Raw genomic sequence first — 14,788 nt, 5'->3', positions numbered from 1 at the left:
CTGACAATAGCTACAGAATAACCTTTAACAAGCCTGCGATATTGCTAAACTCCCACTAGAATACATATTTTATATGCATCTTTTTTTTAGATCTGCTGCTATTTCTTCAATTTCTGTTTTATTCTGTACAAAAAAGGTCTGCTCCATGTCTTCCAATAATTAATCATGACCTGACAACACAAGTTTGATTGTGGCATTAGGAAGCAGTACTTAAAAACTACATATTAAATAGAAGACAAAAATTTCCAAACAATAGAGATCACTTGGCAGGACAAAACAATCTGGACAATACATAAAGTTTTCAAAAACATAATACCAGTTATAAAATTAAGGTTTGGAAAAAAAATGAGACTACAAAGGTGTAACGTGAGCTCATACCTCTCAGCGTCTTAGAGCAAGAAATCTGGGCAAAGCCATAAATAATGGTGTGTGTGTGTGTGGGGGGGGGGGGGGCAAAGGCCCAAAAACAGGAACACTTTTTAAATACTGATCTTACAAACTTTGAACATTGATAGAACAACAGGTTGAGCATTAGCATCAGTTTTTGAAGAGCATGAAGTCTGAAACTCAAATATCTGTCATTATTTTCTGACTTCAACCCTTAATGATTTGTCAGAAAACCACAAATTTATGGGAAACCGATTAAAAATATGAGGCAAAAATCTGGACATTCTGCAAAAATCTGTACAGTTGAGAGGTATGCATGAGCTACGAACTGAAAACAAAACTACCAATGGTTTTAGACTCAGAAGAAGGCTTGCTGCTTTTAACTGGATGGCGCACTACACATCTAAGTCTTATCCTGCACATTCATATAATTTTCAATTCATTACTTAAAGCTCTGCTACTGACTGGGCCCTCCTAGTGTTCTATGCATACATGAACTTCCTGTACTTCTATTAGTGTAAACAAACAGCAACAAGATTATTCAGAACACACCATGGTACATGTGCAGAAAGTAATATTTGCATAAGGATATTACCCATATGGACTGCTGTAAAAATGTGAACTTTAATAGAAATACTTATAGTATAAGTGATGCACAGCCTCACTTCTATGGACTTGATTCAAAAGTCAACACTTTTACAGTTAAGTGCAAACTGCAACAGCTGAAGGGTCTCATACTTGATCTGTCTCAAGTGCCTTGTGGCTTAAAGTTCAGAAGCTGCAACTCCGCAGACAAGTATAATTCTCTCTAACATGTATTAAGACTCTCTCACTTTCAAAATGTCCAAAACTCTAACTTTTTGCAGAATTAATATAGCCTATGCTGTGTAGTGTGCATTGTCTTTACTTTAAGTGATTATCAATTCTCTTAATCTTTTAAAAGAAAACTCCACCTTAGAACACAGTGTGAAGTGTTTTCATTATATACTGAATTCTGATTAATTTGACACCTGCGGCGTTGGGCCTCACAACACCCCTGGGCAGGTATTAATTACACATTAACACAGACCCTGTCTGGTATTACTGCTTGCGTATGTTTCACCACAGAGTGGTTTAAACATGCCATAATAATGTAGCCCTGTTTCAGTGTTTTGTGTTCTGGTTCCTAGAATCCATTCAAGCCCCTTTTGTATGGCATATGCCAGACACGAGGAAGTGAGGCATTTCTCCCTCCCATTTAGACAGAACAGCAGCAGTGTGAGTAAAATGCATCTTATGATCTTACACAGCTTTTGGAACCAGAATACTTTTCATTTTTGCCTGAATTCCCTGATCTGCATTATTCTGAGTGCTGTTCTAACCTACTCATAGTAGCTGTAAATACTCAGAAAAATAAAGCAGCCGAATGGCAGTTTTTTCAAAGGCTGTCAGTTTGTAGTCCAAATACTAAAAGGCCTCTTCACATGCAAACACACACACTTGAGGTATAAAAGCTGTCACTAAACTAGGAGTTGTAACTGACAGCTTTATCTTACAAAAAAACTGAGACACATAACTGTGTAAAACTTGCTCAAAAATATTTTACTTTTAGAACTCATGCCACACTATCTGTGCCCTTTAATGCAGCACAGTAATGCTTCAAAATGAGTTGAATGTGTTAGAAACTCACCATAAATATAGATGTTCAAATATATTCACTAATGCTGTCCTAAATTGCAGGATATCTTGCCTACAAGTAGCCTGAAAGTTGTCCCACCTTCTAAAAGTATAACCCACAGCAGTGGCTTCAGCAACTCCTTTCCACGGAAACATAAGAATGCAGTGGTATAATATGGTCATCGAGCAACACCATCTTTAGAGCTTCATTGTCCTGGCTGTGAAAGAAGCCTAGTCCAGGTGCCACAGCAGAAGCGGATCAGGAAGATGCAATTGCCTTACTATTAGGTCCACCCAGGAGGTATCCAATCCCAACCTCTACCATTACTGGTAACTTACTTATCCTCACACTATTATCTTGGTATACCCCCCTTTTCCTGACTTTAATGGTTTCAGTCACTTTTTCTGGTAAATTTTCACATGGATTTCCATAATATTGTTTAATCATGTTCTTACACTACATACTTCTAGCTATCTCTATATCATCAACTTGGTTTACCAAGGTTTTAGCAATCATTACAATACTGAACTGCTAAATCGCGCGATCAGAAGGTCGCAAGATGAGTATTTTGATACCCACTTGTTCGAACAATGTTGAACATCGAATCTTCTGACTTGCGCAGGCACAGGAACAAGTGGGTCCAGAAAGGGGGTGAGGGCCAAGTCTGGGTGTTCAAACAAGTGGACACTGGCATTCTCATCTTACGACCTTCAGGTCATGTGATTTAGCGATTTGACATTATGACCGCTAAAACAATTGTAAATTATGAATTTTTACTTTCCATGTTAGTATTTTTCTTTATAGTGCTTAACTTCTTTATTTACATATTCTTTTACTCTTTTTCTTATTGTCATCATCTCCCAGAACTCTCGGAGACCTTCAGGTCGAGTGACTTAGCGATACAACACTGTTATGATCGCTAAAACCATAGTAAACCATTAATTTTTATTTTTCATATTAGTATTTTTTCTTGATGTTTAATTTCATCATTTACATATTCTTCTTCTTCTCTTTTTCTTATCATCATCATCTTCCAGAACTCTTTGTACTTCTATTTAAACATGCTTACTATTAATTTCTCATTCTATTCCTTTATCCACTGTATTATTATTTACAATTTTAAAGAAGCAGAACAAAGTGGATTTAGTAACAATAATATCCTTTCATCTTCACTCACACACAACACACTTTTTTTAATTGGGTTTAATCTTGAACCTCATAAGAATGAAAACACCAACTGCACAACTTCCATTTTATATTTTTGTGGGATCATATAAGCATTTGACATATACGCTATGTTCCCCATTAATACAGAATTCGCCAGATAAAAATTTTTTCCTGAATGCTAATTTATACCCTCTCCACACAAGACATTTCTTTATTTATTTTATTAAACCTTCCATTGCATCATAACTACATCATTTCCCCATTTTTTTTCCCTAGCAAAGACACCTCATTCTCTGAAAAATACATAAACCAATTTTCACACCACACAAACCCTTACTTTTATCCTTACTGAAGATCATTCGCATTTCCTTTAAACAGCCACTCAGATAATCCAACACCTCCTTCATCCATTTTGTTCTTAGCAATTATAACTGTATCTTCAGAGTATGTTAAAATGGGTCTACTTCAAATGAGCGAATGCTCATTTGAACGAAACCCCTATAATTGAAACCAAGTTACCAAAACTTCAAAATAACAAAATGTTACAATAACAAAACTCAAAATCTCAAAAAACAAATTTGCCAGATAGCGTTCACCTTCCATTAAAAAAAAAAAAAAAAAAAAAAAAAAACTACCAAATACCACTACACCACCATCCTACTAGTAACCCTTTCCATAAGTCCACAACACCTTAAAGAAACAGCACAAAAAAGTATGTACATCGTTTTTGCAGAGGGGCAAGCCCCCCCTTGCACCCCCCATACCCTCTGTAACTTAAATAAACCAACTCTAAGATCGCACTACCTTGTAGAAAAGGGCATATGTACATCTAGTTATCTACTGCTGCAACTGACTGCAGGTCGGTAACTGTTTTCGTGTTTCTGAGTTTTGTTATTGTAACATTTCGTTATTTTGAAGTTTAGGTAACTTGGTCTCGGTTATATGGGTTTCATTCAAACGAGCGTTCACTCATTTGAAGTTGACCCATTAAAACTACTGGAATAACCAACTCCTTTTGCGTCATATATCTAGCACCTTTCATTATAAGCTATTTCACTCACTATTGCATTCATTACCAGTACAAACAATATTCCACTCATGGGACACCCTTGTCTTATACCACACCATGTGTATTTCTATACTCAGCCACCCATTTGATAACACTCTCAACTCTCTTATTTTGATATGCTTACATACACACTCACCTAATTCAATTACGTATTGCATACTTCTCCATAACAACCCACAAAAAGTACAGTTGTGTACCTACCATAAATGTTGATGTTGAGTATATTCTTGGGTTATCCTGCTGGCAGGCCACCCTAAGTCGGCCAGAATTCCAAAGTCTAGGTCCGGCGTCGGTTGCTGTTGCCTCTTCCCTGATGTCAGTGTGCCAGGGGTATAAAAGATGCAGCCAACGCCATTTTCTTCAGTTTTTCTTGCCCCAGATGGTGCCCCCAAATTGGTAGGCTGAAAAATATGCCAATAAAACTGCATGCACAAAAATAACATTTTCTTCATCTACAAGCAAATACACCAAATAGGTTATGTAGCATAGAAGTGCAAATAAGTCCCAGCAAAGAAAAAGGGGGATGGAGGGTGGGTAACCTGGACTGCAACAGTGAATAGACTTGAACATCTACATTTATGGTAGGTACACAACTGTACTATGTTCGTGTTTCACTGTTGCAGTCATTACTCTTGGGTTGAATCCCAAAGCTGAGGATGGGTGGCTGGGCTAAATAGGATTAGGAGAGGCTATGAGGCCCTGCAGAACTGCAGTGGCAAAGCCTGCTCTGGACTTAGAGTAAAGAGGTAAGTGGTAGTGCTTTGTGAAGGTGTGCACTGAACTCCAAGTTGCAGCATCTAAGATATCTTTGGTTGGTACTCCTCTGAGGAAGGCTGCTGAAGTGTCTGCTGCTCTGGTGGAATGAGGCCTAATGCCCTTAGGCACTGATTTGCCATGTTGAAAATAGCAGAAGCGGATGCAATGACCTATCCATTTAGAAATAGTCTGTTTTGAGATCGCCCTTCCTTGTGATCCTGCAGCATATGACACTAAAAGTTGCTCAGTCTTTCTGAAAGCTTTAGTTCTGTCCAAGTAGAAGTGTAACTGCCTGTGTATGTCCAAAGAATGCAGAATTTTCTCACCTTTGTTCTGTGGATTTGGATAAAAGGTAGGCAAGTGAATGGTTTGGTTGAGGGCCACACTGGACACCACCTTAGGCATAAATGTAGGGTTTGTCCTCAGAGAAACTCTGTCTGGATGAAAAATGATGAAAGGTTCCACAGCCATTAGTGCTTGTAACTCCGAGACTCGCCTTGCAGAGGTTATTGCTAGGAGCAGAGCTGTTTTCCAGGATAAGAATTTTATATCTGCTGTTGATGCTGGTTCGAAAGGAGGCAGTGTGAGTTTTTCCAAAACATAACTGAGGTCCCAGGCCGGAATTGGTGCTCTCCTTGGAGGCCTAATGTTTTTGGCCCCATTGAGGTACTGCCTTATTAAAGGATGAGAAAAGATAGGTGGTTCCGTATTGTAGTGGGCTGAAATGGCAGAGGCATGAATCTTAATTGATGAGAAAGAAAGGCCTTTGTTCAGCATCTCAGTAAGGTATTGTAAAATCTGAGGGATATTTGGTACACGTATCAATGCCTTGTTCCAAGCACAGAATCTCTTCCATTTTTCTGCATAAGATTTTCTGGTACTGGGCCTCCTGGCCTCCAAGATAACATCCATAACAGCTTTTGAAAGAGGAGTGTTCTGAACGGCTACATTATCCGCCATGCTGCCAGATTTAAGGTCCTGAGTTGGCTGTGCAGGATCTGATTGTTTTGTTGGGTCAGCAAGTGAGAAGTTTGAGGCAATATCAATGCTGGGACCTTGAGACAAGCTCTTTAGGATTGGGTACCAGTGCTGGCGTGGCCAATCTGGTGCAATCAGTATAATTTTTGGCTTCTCTTGTCTGACCTTTAGGAGTACCCTGGGAAGGAGAGGCAGTGGGGGAAAAGCATATACTGTTAGATTTTTCCAGCTGAAGGACAGGGCGTCCACTTTCCATGCTTGCTTGTGGTAAATCCTTGTGCAAAATCTCTGCAATTGGCAGTTGTGAGGGGAGGCAAATAGATCTATGTCTGGGCATCCCCATTTCCTTATTATCATGCTGAAGACTTGTGGATCCAGTTTCTATTCGTGGGGATCCATGAGGTTTCTGCTTAGTTCGTCTGCCAGAGTATTTGTTTTTCCTGGCAGGAATTGTGCTTGCAGGTGAACTTGAAAAGCCAATGCTGTGTCCCATAAGGTCATTGCTTGTCTGCAGAGGGGGCAGGAATGTGTACCTCCCTGCTTGTTTATGTACCACATGACCGTAGTGTTGTCTGTCTATCAGTAACTGTCCTGGGTGAAGCAGGTCCTTGAAAGCTGTCAGGGCATTTTGAACAGCTAGCATCTCTTTTTGATTGATGTGAAGATGCATCTGGTTTGCGGGCCATGTGCCCTGAATACATTTTCCTGCCATATGGGCCCCCCAGGCATAATCTGATGCATCTGTTGTCAGTGTCTGTCTGGCTGTGGGTAAACTGAATGGTAGACCCTTGTTGTGGTGACAGGCTTCTGCCCACCATCGAAACTCCTGTTGCAGGCAGGAAATGAGTGCAATTACTGTCTCCAGACTGTGTCAATGCTTAGTCCAAATACTTTCTAGATACCATTGTATTTTTGTTATATGCAGTCTGGCATATGGAATTAGTAGAATGCAGGATGCCATGAAATCCAAGGCCTGCATGATTTTCCTTGCAGATAGGTGGGTTTTTGTTGCCAATTTCTTGAAGTAAGCAGTCAGTTGCTTTTGCTTGTCTGGCATGAGATAAGCCATCTGGGCAGTTGTATTTAAGCTTGCACCCAGGAATATTATCTCTTGAGAGGGCACTAGTTTTGATTTCTTCTCGTTTACTGTGTACCCTAAGCCAATTAGTAATCTTTTTACAAACGCCAGATGCTTTAGAAGAATGTCTTTGTTCTCTGCTTGAATTAGGCAGTCGTTCAAGTAGAGATATATTTGAATTCCTTTTTGTCTGCAAAATGCAATTACTGGTGCCAGGCATTTTGTGAAGACCCTGGGCGCAGTAGATAAGCCAAAGGGCAGTGCAGAGAATTGGTAATGCATTGAGCCAGCTATGAATCTGAGGTATATTCTGCAAGATTGTCCGATTGGGACATGCAGGTATGCCTCTTTTAGGTCCAAAGTTACGAGCCAAGCCTTCTTGCCCAGCATGGGCAGTAGCTGCTGTAGAGTCAACATCTTGAATTTTGGAACTTCAAGAAACATATTTAGTATAGACAGGTCCAGTATTGGTCTCCAGGTTTTGTCCTTTCTGGGTACTAGGAAGAGTCTGGAGTAAAATACTTGTCCATGCTCTTGTTCTGGTACTTGCTGAATGGCCCTCATGGCCATGAGGGCTGTAATTTGTTTTTGTGCCTCTGCCCATTGATTGTGTGGCAGGTCTGGCATACCTTTTGACCTAGGTAGAGTGTGAAAATGGAACCTGTAGCCTTGGGACACTATGTTCAGATCCCATTTGTCTTGGGTAACCATTTGCCAATATAATGAAAAAAGTGCTAGTTTTCCCCCTAAGGGGGCTGCCAAAAGAAAAGTGCTTGGATCTGGTAGAGGAAAGTCATTGGGACTGTTTCCTGAAAGGCTGTGATATGTCTTCTCCACTTCTGGAGGTAGGAGCACCCCATTATTTAGGCCTGTATGAGACTTGGGGCTGAGATCTGCCTCTGGGACGACTGTATTGGCCTCTTTGTGGTCTGTCTGACACTGGAAAGGACCAATTTTTAGAAGGCCAGTTCCTGCTAAACCCGGGTGGCTGTACCTGTAAGAAATCCTTGACTGTCTGCATGGATTTTGCTTTATCCTCCATTTTTTCAACAACTCTTCTGCTTTAGTACCAAACAAAGTATCACGCTGTAATGGTGCATCTAATAATTTTGCTTTAACATGATCAGGCAGATAGTGTGCCTTCTAATAACAGAACCTGTAACAGCGGCCCTGCAAGAGGCCTCCAGTGAATCATAACCACATTGCAAAGTATGCTTTGCCACTTGTTCAGCTGCATGCAATAAATCCTGCAATTCCTTGTTCTCTGAACATTCAGTATTTGTCAACAATTTCTGTTTAAGCAGTGACATTAAACATTGCTGATATTTAAGCATATGAAACTGACAATTTAAAGCCCTTACAGCCAGAGTAGCAGAAGTGCAGACTGTTTTCCCCCATCTGTCTAGAGCCCTAGAATCCCTATCAGAGGGACAGGGTTTTTTGCAGTGGAAGCTTTAACCCCTTTGGGACCCTGAGATATAGTTTCTGGGTCAGCAGTGGGGTTTTTATATAGGAATTTATGAGAATCCGGGACCCTGTAGTATCTGTATGGCTTAACAGGTGCAGGAGGTAGAGAGTCAGGGGACAGGCCGGACTCTGAAAATACATCATCTACAATGTGTAGAACAGGTGGAATAGAAAGGGGTCTGTGCTGAGGAAGTAGCAGAAAGTCTCTGAGCCTTTTCTTAGATTCAGAATAATCTTGGCTCTCCCAGTGGAAATGCTCCCTCATGGTATGCAGGCTTTCCCCAAAAGAATAATCCTCAGGAGGAGAGGCTGAATGAATGGATTCTTCAGCATCAGAATCCTCAAAAGGAAGCATGGAGTAATCCTGTTCAGAAGAGGAATCAGAAGAAATAGAAACCTGATCAGAAGAATCATACTCTGTCTCTTGCCTAGGCCTCTTATCAGGAGGGGGATGGGAACCCCTGATCAAAGTAATTAGGTCTTCGGCCATTTTGAGCATCTGTTTTTTAGGCAGTCTGAGTAGGAGGAATGCTGTACCTGTTTCTTTGTCTTTAGAGCTGCTTTAGTCTTTGTTTTGAAGCTGAAGATGGCTTAATATATAGTTGTGTAGGTCTGAAGACACCCTCAGAAGCCGATGCCTGCTCAGCGGCTCCGGACCCATCTGAGGGAATGATTTCATAGTGTCCAGTACCTTGAGTATCCAGAGATCCAGTCGGCTCCACGTGGGAGTTGGAAGTGGCCTGTGGCTCTGACGTAGCGGGCACCAGCGGCTTCGAAAGCGCCTCACTGAGAAAGTACAGTTTTGTACCTACCATAAATGTAGATGTTCGAGTGTTCACCCTGCTGCAGTCATCACACTTGGGTTATCCTGTCGTCACGCGGTCCCGCAGTCGGCCAGAATTCCAAATTCTTGGTCCGGCGTCAGTTGCTGTCGCTTCTTCCCTGACGTCAGTGCGCCAGGGGTATATATAATGCATCCAATGCCATTTTCTTCAGTTTTTCTTGCCCCAGATGTCAGGTGCCCCCAAAAAGGTGGTCAGTAATTAGTACCAAATTAAGTAATTTTTGCACAAACACAAAATCCTTCCAGCTATAAGCAAATACATCAGGAAGGCATTGTAGAGATTTAGCCAGTTAGATCAGAGGGGATGGAGGGAGGGTAACCTGGACTGCAGCAGGGTGAACACTTGAACATCTACATTTATGGTAGGTACAAAACTGTACTATGTTCATCGTGTTACCCTGCTGCAATCATGACACTTAGGTAGAATCCCAAAGCTATGGATGGGTGGAGGAGTTATAGATGGTTAGAGGAGGCTAGAAGGCCCTGCAGAACTGCAGTGGCGAAGCCAGCCCTAGTCTTAGAGTAAATTGGTAAGTGATAGTGTTTGGTAAAGGTGTGTATTGAACTCCAAGTTGCAGCTTCCAAAATCTCCTTGGTTGGAACCCCCCCCTGAGGAAGTCTGTAGATGTAGCTGTTGCCATGGTAGAGTGGGGCCTAATGGTAGCAGGAAATGGTTTTCCATGGTGGGTATAGCAAAAATGAATGCAATGTCCTATCCATTTGGAAATGGTTTGTTTTGATATACCTTTCCCTTGTGAAGCTGTAGCATAGGATACAAAGAGCTGGTCAGATTTCCTGAAAGCCTTAGTTTTATCCAAGTAGTAACGAAGTTGCCTGTGAATATTCAAGGAATGCAGGAGTCTTTCTCCTTTGTTCTGTGGGTTTGGGAAGAAGGTGGGTAAGTGAATGGTTTGATTTAAAGACACACTGGAAACCACCTTAGGCATGAAGGAAGGATTAGTTCGTAGAGAAACTCTGTCTTGATGGAAAATGAGGAAAGGTTCCACTGCCATTAGTGCCTGCAGCTTTGAGACTCTTCTAGCTGAAGTTACTGCTAGCAGCAGAGCAGTCTTCCATGATAAGGACTGTAGATCTGCAGAGAAAGCTGGTTCAAAGGGAGGTAGCGTAAGTTTTTCCAGAACAAAATTTAGGTCCCATGTTGGTGTAGGTGATCTCCTGGGGGGCCTAATGTTTTTTGCCCCTCTGAGGAACTGCCTTAGAAGTGGATGCGAAAATAAAGGTGGTTCCGTGTTGTAGTGGGCTGAAATAGCTGATGCATGGATTTTAATGGAAGAAAAAGAAAGTCCTTTGTGCAACATCTCAGTTAAATACTGTAAAATCTGAGGCATGTGAGGCTGAAGTGTCTTTTGGTCTTTAGCTTGGTTCCAGGCACAAAACCTGTTCCATTTGTCCGAATAGACCTTCCTGGTGCTGAGCCTCCTAGCTTCCAGAATAACATCCATAACTGCTTGGGAAAGAGGAGCTGGCTGGATGTTTAGGTGATTTGCCATGCAGCCAGATTTAAGGCTTTTAGCTTGCTGTGAAGAATCTGATTGTTTTGCTGTGTGAGCAAATGGGCAATTTGTGGTAAAATCCAAGGTGGGCCCTGGGCCATATTCCTCAATAGTGGATAGCAGTGCTGGGGTGGCCAGTCTGGGGCTACGAGTATCAGTCGTGGTCTCTCCTTTCTGACTTTGAGAAGCACCTTTGTGATGAGAGGCAATGGAGGGAAGGCATATACTGTCAGGTTTTTTCAACTGAATGAGAGTGCGTCCACTTTCCAAGCTTGATGGTGAAGTGTCCTTGTACAAAATTTTGTTAGTTGATAGTTTTGAGGACTGGCAAACAGGTCTATGTCTGGAAGGCCCCATTTTTGAGCTATCATTGCAAATACTTGTGGATCCAGTTTCCACTCGTGGGGATCCATGATGTTTCTGCTGAGGTCGTCTGCCAATGTGTTCTTTTTTCCTGGCAGGAATTGAGCTTGTAACTGAATTTGGTAAGCCAGAGCTGTGTTCCACAAGGTCATTGCTTGCCTGCATAGAGGGTAGGAGTATGTACCACCTTGTTTGTTTATGTACCACATTACTGTGGTGTTGTCTGCCCTTATTGTAAATTGTCCTGGATATAATAGACTCTTGAAGGCTGTCAGAGCATTCTGTACAGCTAACATCTCTTTTTGATTGATGTGCAGATTCCTTTGATCTGCAGTCCATACGCCTTGTACGCACTGTCCTGCCATGTGTGCCCCCCAGGCGTAGTCCGATGCATCTGTTGTCATAGTTTGCCTGGCTGGGGGTAAGGTGAAAGGCTGACCCTTGTTGAGGTGACATGCCAGTGACCACCATAAAAACTCCTGTTGTAGGCAGGGAATAAGAGATATCATTGTGTCCAAGCTGTGGCTGTGTTGAGACCATACGCTTTTTAGGTACCACTGTAATTTCCTCATATGCAGCTTTGCAAATGGTATTAGTAGTATGCAAGATGCCATGAAGCCCAAGGCCGTCAGAATTTTTCTTGCAGGTAGTTGGGTCTTTGTTGCCATTGTTTTGAAATATTGAGTCAGTTGTAGTTGTTTGTCTGGCGTCAGATAAGCCTTCTGGGCTGTTGTATTCAAGCTGGCACCCAGGAATGTCATATTTTGTGAGGGTACTAGTTTTGATTTATTTTCGTTTACTGTGTACCCTAGGTAACTTAGAAGATGTTTTACAAAAGCCAGATGCTGTAAGAGGATGTCCTTGCTTTCTGCTTGGATGAGGCAGTCGTCCAGGTATGGGTATATTTGAATTCCTCTTTGTCTGCAATATGCAATTACTGGTGCCAGGCATTTTGTGAAGACCCTGGGCGCAGTAGATACGCCAAAGGGCAGTGCAGAGAATTGGTAATGGGTTGAACCTGCAATGAAATGGAGGTATCTTCTGCAACTTTGATAGGGACATGCAGGTATGCCTTCTTGAGGTTCAACGTTACTAGCCATGCTTTGTTGCCCAACATGGGAAGAAGCTGCTTTAGTGTTAGCATCTTGAATTTGGGTACTTGCAAGAAGGTGTTTAGAATTTAAAGGTCCAGAATTGGTTTCCAGGCATTGTCCTTTCTGGGAACTAGAAAGAGTCTTGAGTAAAATCCTTGGCCTTGCTCTCGAGTAGGTACCAGTTGAATGGCTCTCATGTCCATGAGAGCTGTAATTTGTCTTTGTGCCTCCTCCAAATTGATTTTGTGGCAGGTTTGGCACCCCTCTTTTCATTGGCAAGGTGTGAAAATGGAATCTGTATCCTCGTGAAATTATGTCTAGGACCCATTTGTCCTTTGTGACAATGTGCCAGTTGTCTGAAAAAAGTGCGAGTTTTCCTCCCAAGGGGGCTGCCAAGAGAGTGTTGCTTGGCCAGATGAGGTGAAAGTCATTGAGTTTGCCTTCTGATAGTTTGGGACCTGTCTTCTCCTTTCTGTGCTGCAGTGCCCCCACTGTCGAGGTTTGTACTGGGCTTGTGGTTGTCCTCTGCCTCTTGGACGTCTGTATTTACCCCTCTGTGGCCTGTCAGTAGCTGGAAAGGACCAATTTTTTGTTGGCCAATTTCTGCTGAAGTGAGGGGGCTGTATCTGTAGGAAATCTTTGACTGTCTGCATAGATTTTGCCTTATCCTCCATTTTCTTTAAGACGACTTCTGCTTTAATTCCAAAAAGAACATCCTGCTGTAAGGGAGCATCTAGAAGCTTTGCTTTAACATGATCAGGCAGAGGTTTGTTCCTTTAACCAAGCATGCCTACATATAACAGACCCAGTGACAGCTGCTCTGCAGGAAGCCTCCAAAGAATCAAACTCACATTGTAAAGTATGTTTGCCCACCTGTTCAGTTGCATGCAACAGATCCTGCATTTCCTCCAATTCAGACGGTTGAGGGAGTGTGCTCATTTTTTGTTTTAACTGAGACATTAGAAATTGCTGATATTTTAGCATGTGAAACTGGCAGTTTAGTGCCCTCATAGCTAGAGTGGCTGAGGTGTAAACCTTTTTCAAATCAAAAACCAAAAAAGCAAAATGATAAAATCCAAAAATAAACCACAGTCAAGGATGATGAAAAAATAGCGTACACTCGTTTATTATCCGCTTTCGTCCACAGACTTCATCAGATTAAAATTCATCTCTAAAAACAGGATATATATACACCAGTAATGATCAAGTAGTCATTAAATAATTAACTTAATTGATAATTAGAAAGATTTTTAAACAAACAGTGTTTAAGAAAAACATGAAATGATATCTGCATTTTTATTGACTGACAAACCTCTATATTTTAAACAACATTTCACATTTATGGTGTCATTCAAGCCCGGTGGTGTATCAGATTTTAGTTTGATCTGCCACAAAGTCTCACGTTGTTCTATATAATTTTTAAAATCCCCCCCTCTGAGATCAGGATATACAATTGCCAAAACTGAAAAAACAAACTTCTTAAAAATAAGACAACTAGCTGAATGCCTGTACAAGGCGTTAGTAGCATCTTTTTGACGTATAGCATAAAGATGTTCTCTAATGCGTACTTTAAGATGCCTAGTCGTCATCCCCACATAAAAAGCAGAACAACCAGAACACAAACTGATATAAACGACACCTTTGGTGTTACAGCTGTTAAAGGTTCTGCTTCTGTTTTTTTCAGCAAGAAAAATCAGGGAAACAAGCAGTCCATTTTAACAAGAAGCCGGACTTTTCTAGCTTCAGGATCTTCGGGGGACGAGACATAAATTGTGTTAATGATAAATTTGGTCTAGTTAATTTAAGCAACTATTGTTTTAGTGAAAATGAGTTAAAAATACTGAGTTATGGTCTGAATTTTGTTCCTTGTATCAGAGCCAATTACAGCAATACTGTTGTAGAAATCAAAAAATATACTTGTTTTTAAGAAGTTTGTTTTTTCAGTTTTGGAAATTGTATATCCTGATCTCAGAGGGGGGGGGGGTTTAAAAATTATATAGAACAACGTGAGACTTTGTGGCAGATCAAACTAAAATCTGATACACCACCGGGCTTGAATGACACCATAAATGTGAAATGTTTTTTAAAATATAGAGGTTTGTCAGTCAATAAAAATGCAGATATCATTTCATGTTTTTCTTAAACACTGTTTGTTTAAAAATCTTTCTAATTATCAATTATGTTAATTATTTAATGACTACTTGATCATTACTGGTGTATATATATCCTGTTTTTAGAGATGAATTTTAATCTGATGAAGTCTGTGGACGAAAGCGGATAATAAACGAGTGTACGCTATTTTTTCATCATTCTTGACTGTGGTTTATTTTTGGATGTAAACCTTTTTCCCCCCACCTGTCTAGTGCTCTGGAGTCCCTTTCAGAGGGTACAGGATTTTTTGCCATAGAAGCCTT

At 41.1% G+C, this 14,788-nt stretch overlaps 1 protein-coding gene across 1 annotated transcript in view; it reads right to left on the bottom strand.

The window, feature by feature from the left end:
- Positions 1-14,788, bottom strand: part of APBB1 (amyloid beta precursor protein binding family B member 1) — a gene marked incomplete in the record, with an annotated part of 1,507,904 nt that overhangs the window by 213,443 nt on the left and 1,279,673 nt on the right.

This window comes from Protopterus annectens, chromosome 5.part1, assembly GCF_019279795.1.
Source record: "Protopterus annectens isolate FY-2018-M chromosome 5.part1, PAN1.0, whole genome shotgun sequence".
Lineage (NCBI taxonomy): Eukaryota > Metazoa > Chordata > Ceratodontiformes > Protopteridae > Protopterus > Protopterus annectens.
This window is presented reverse-complemented; position numbering and strand designations above follow the sequence as displayed.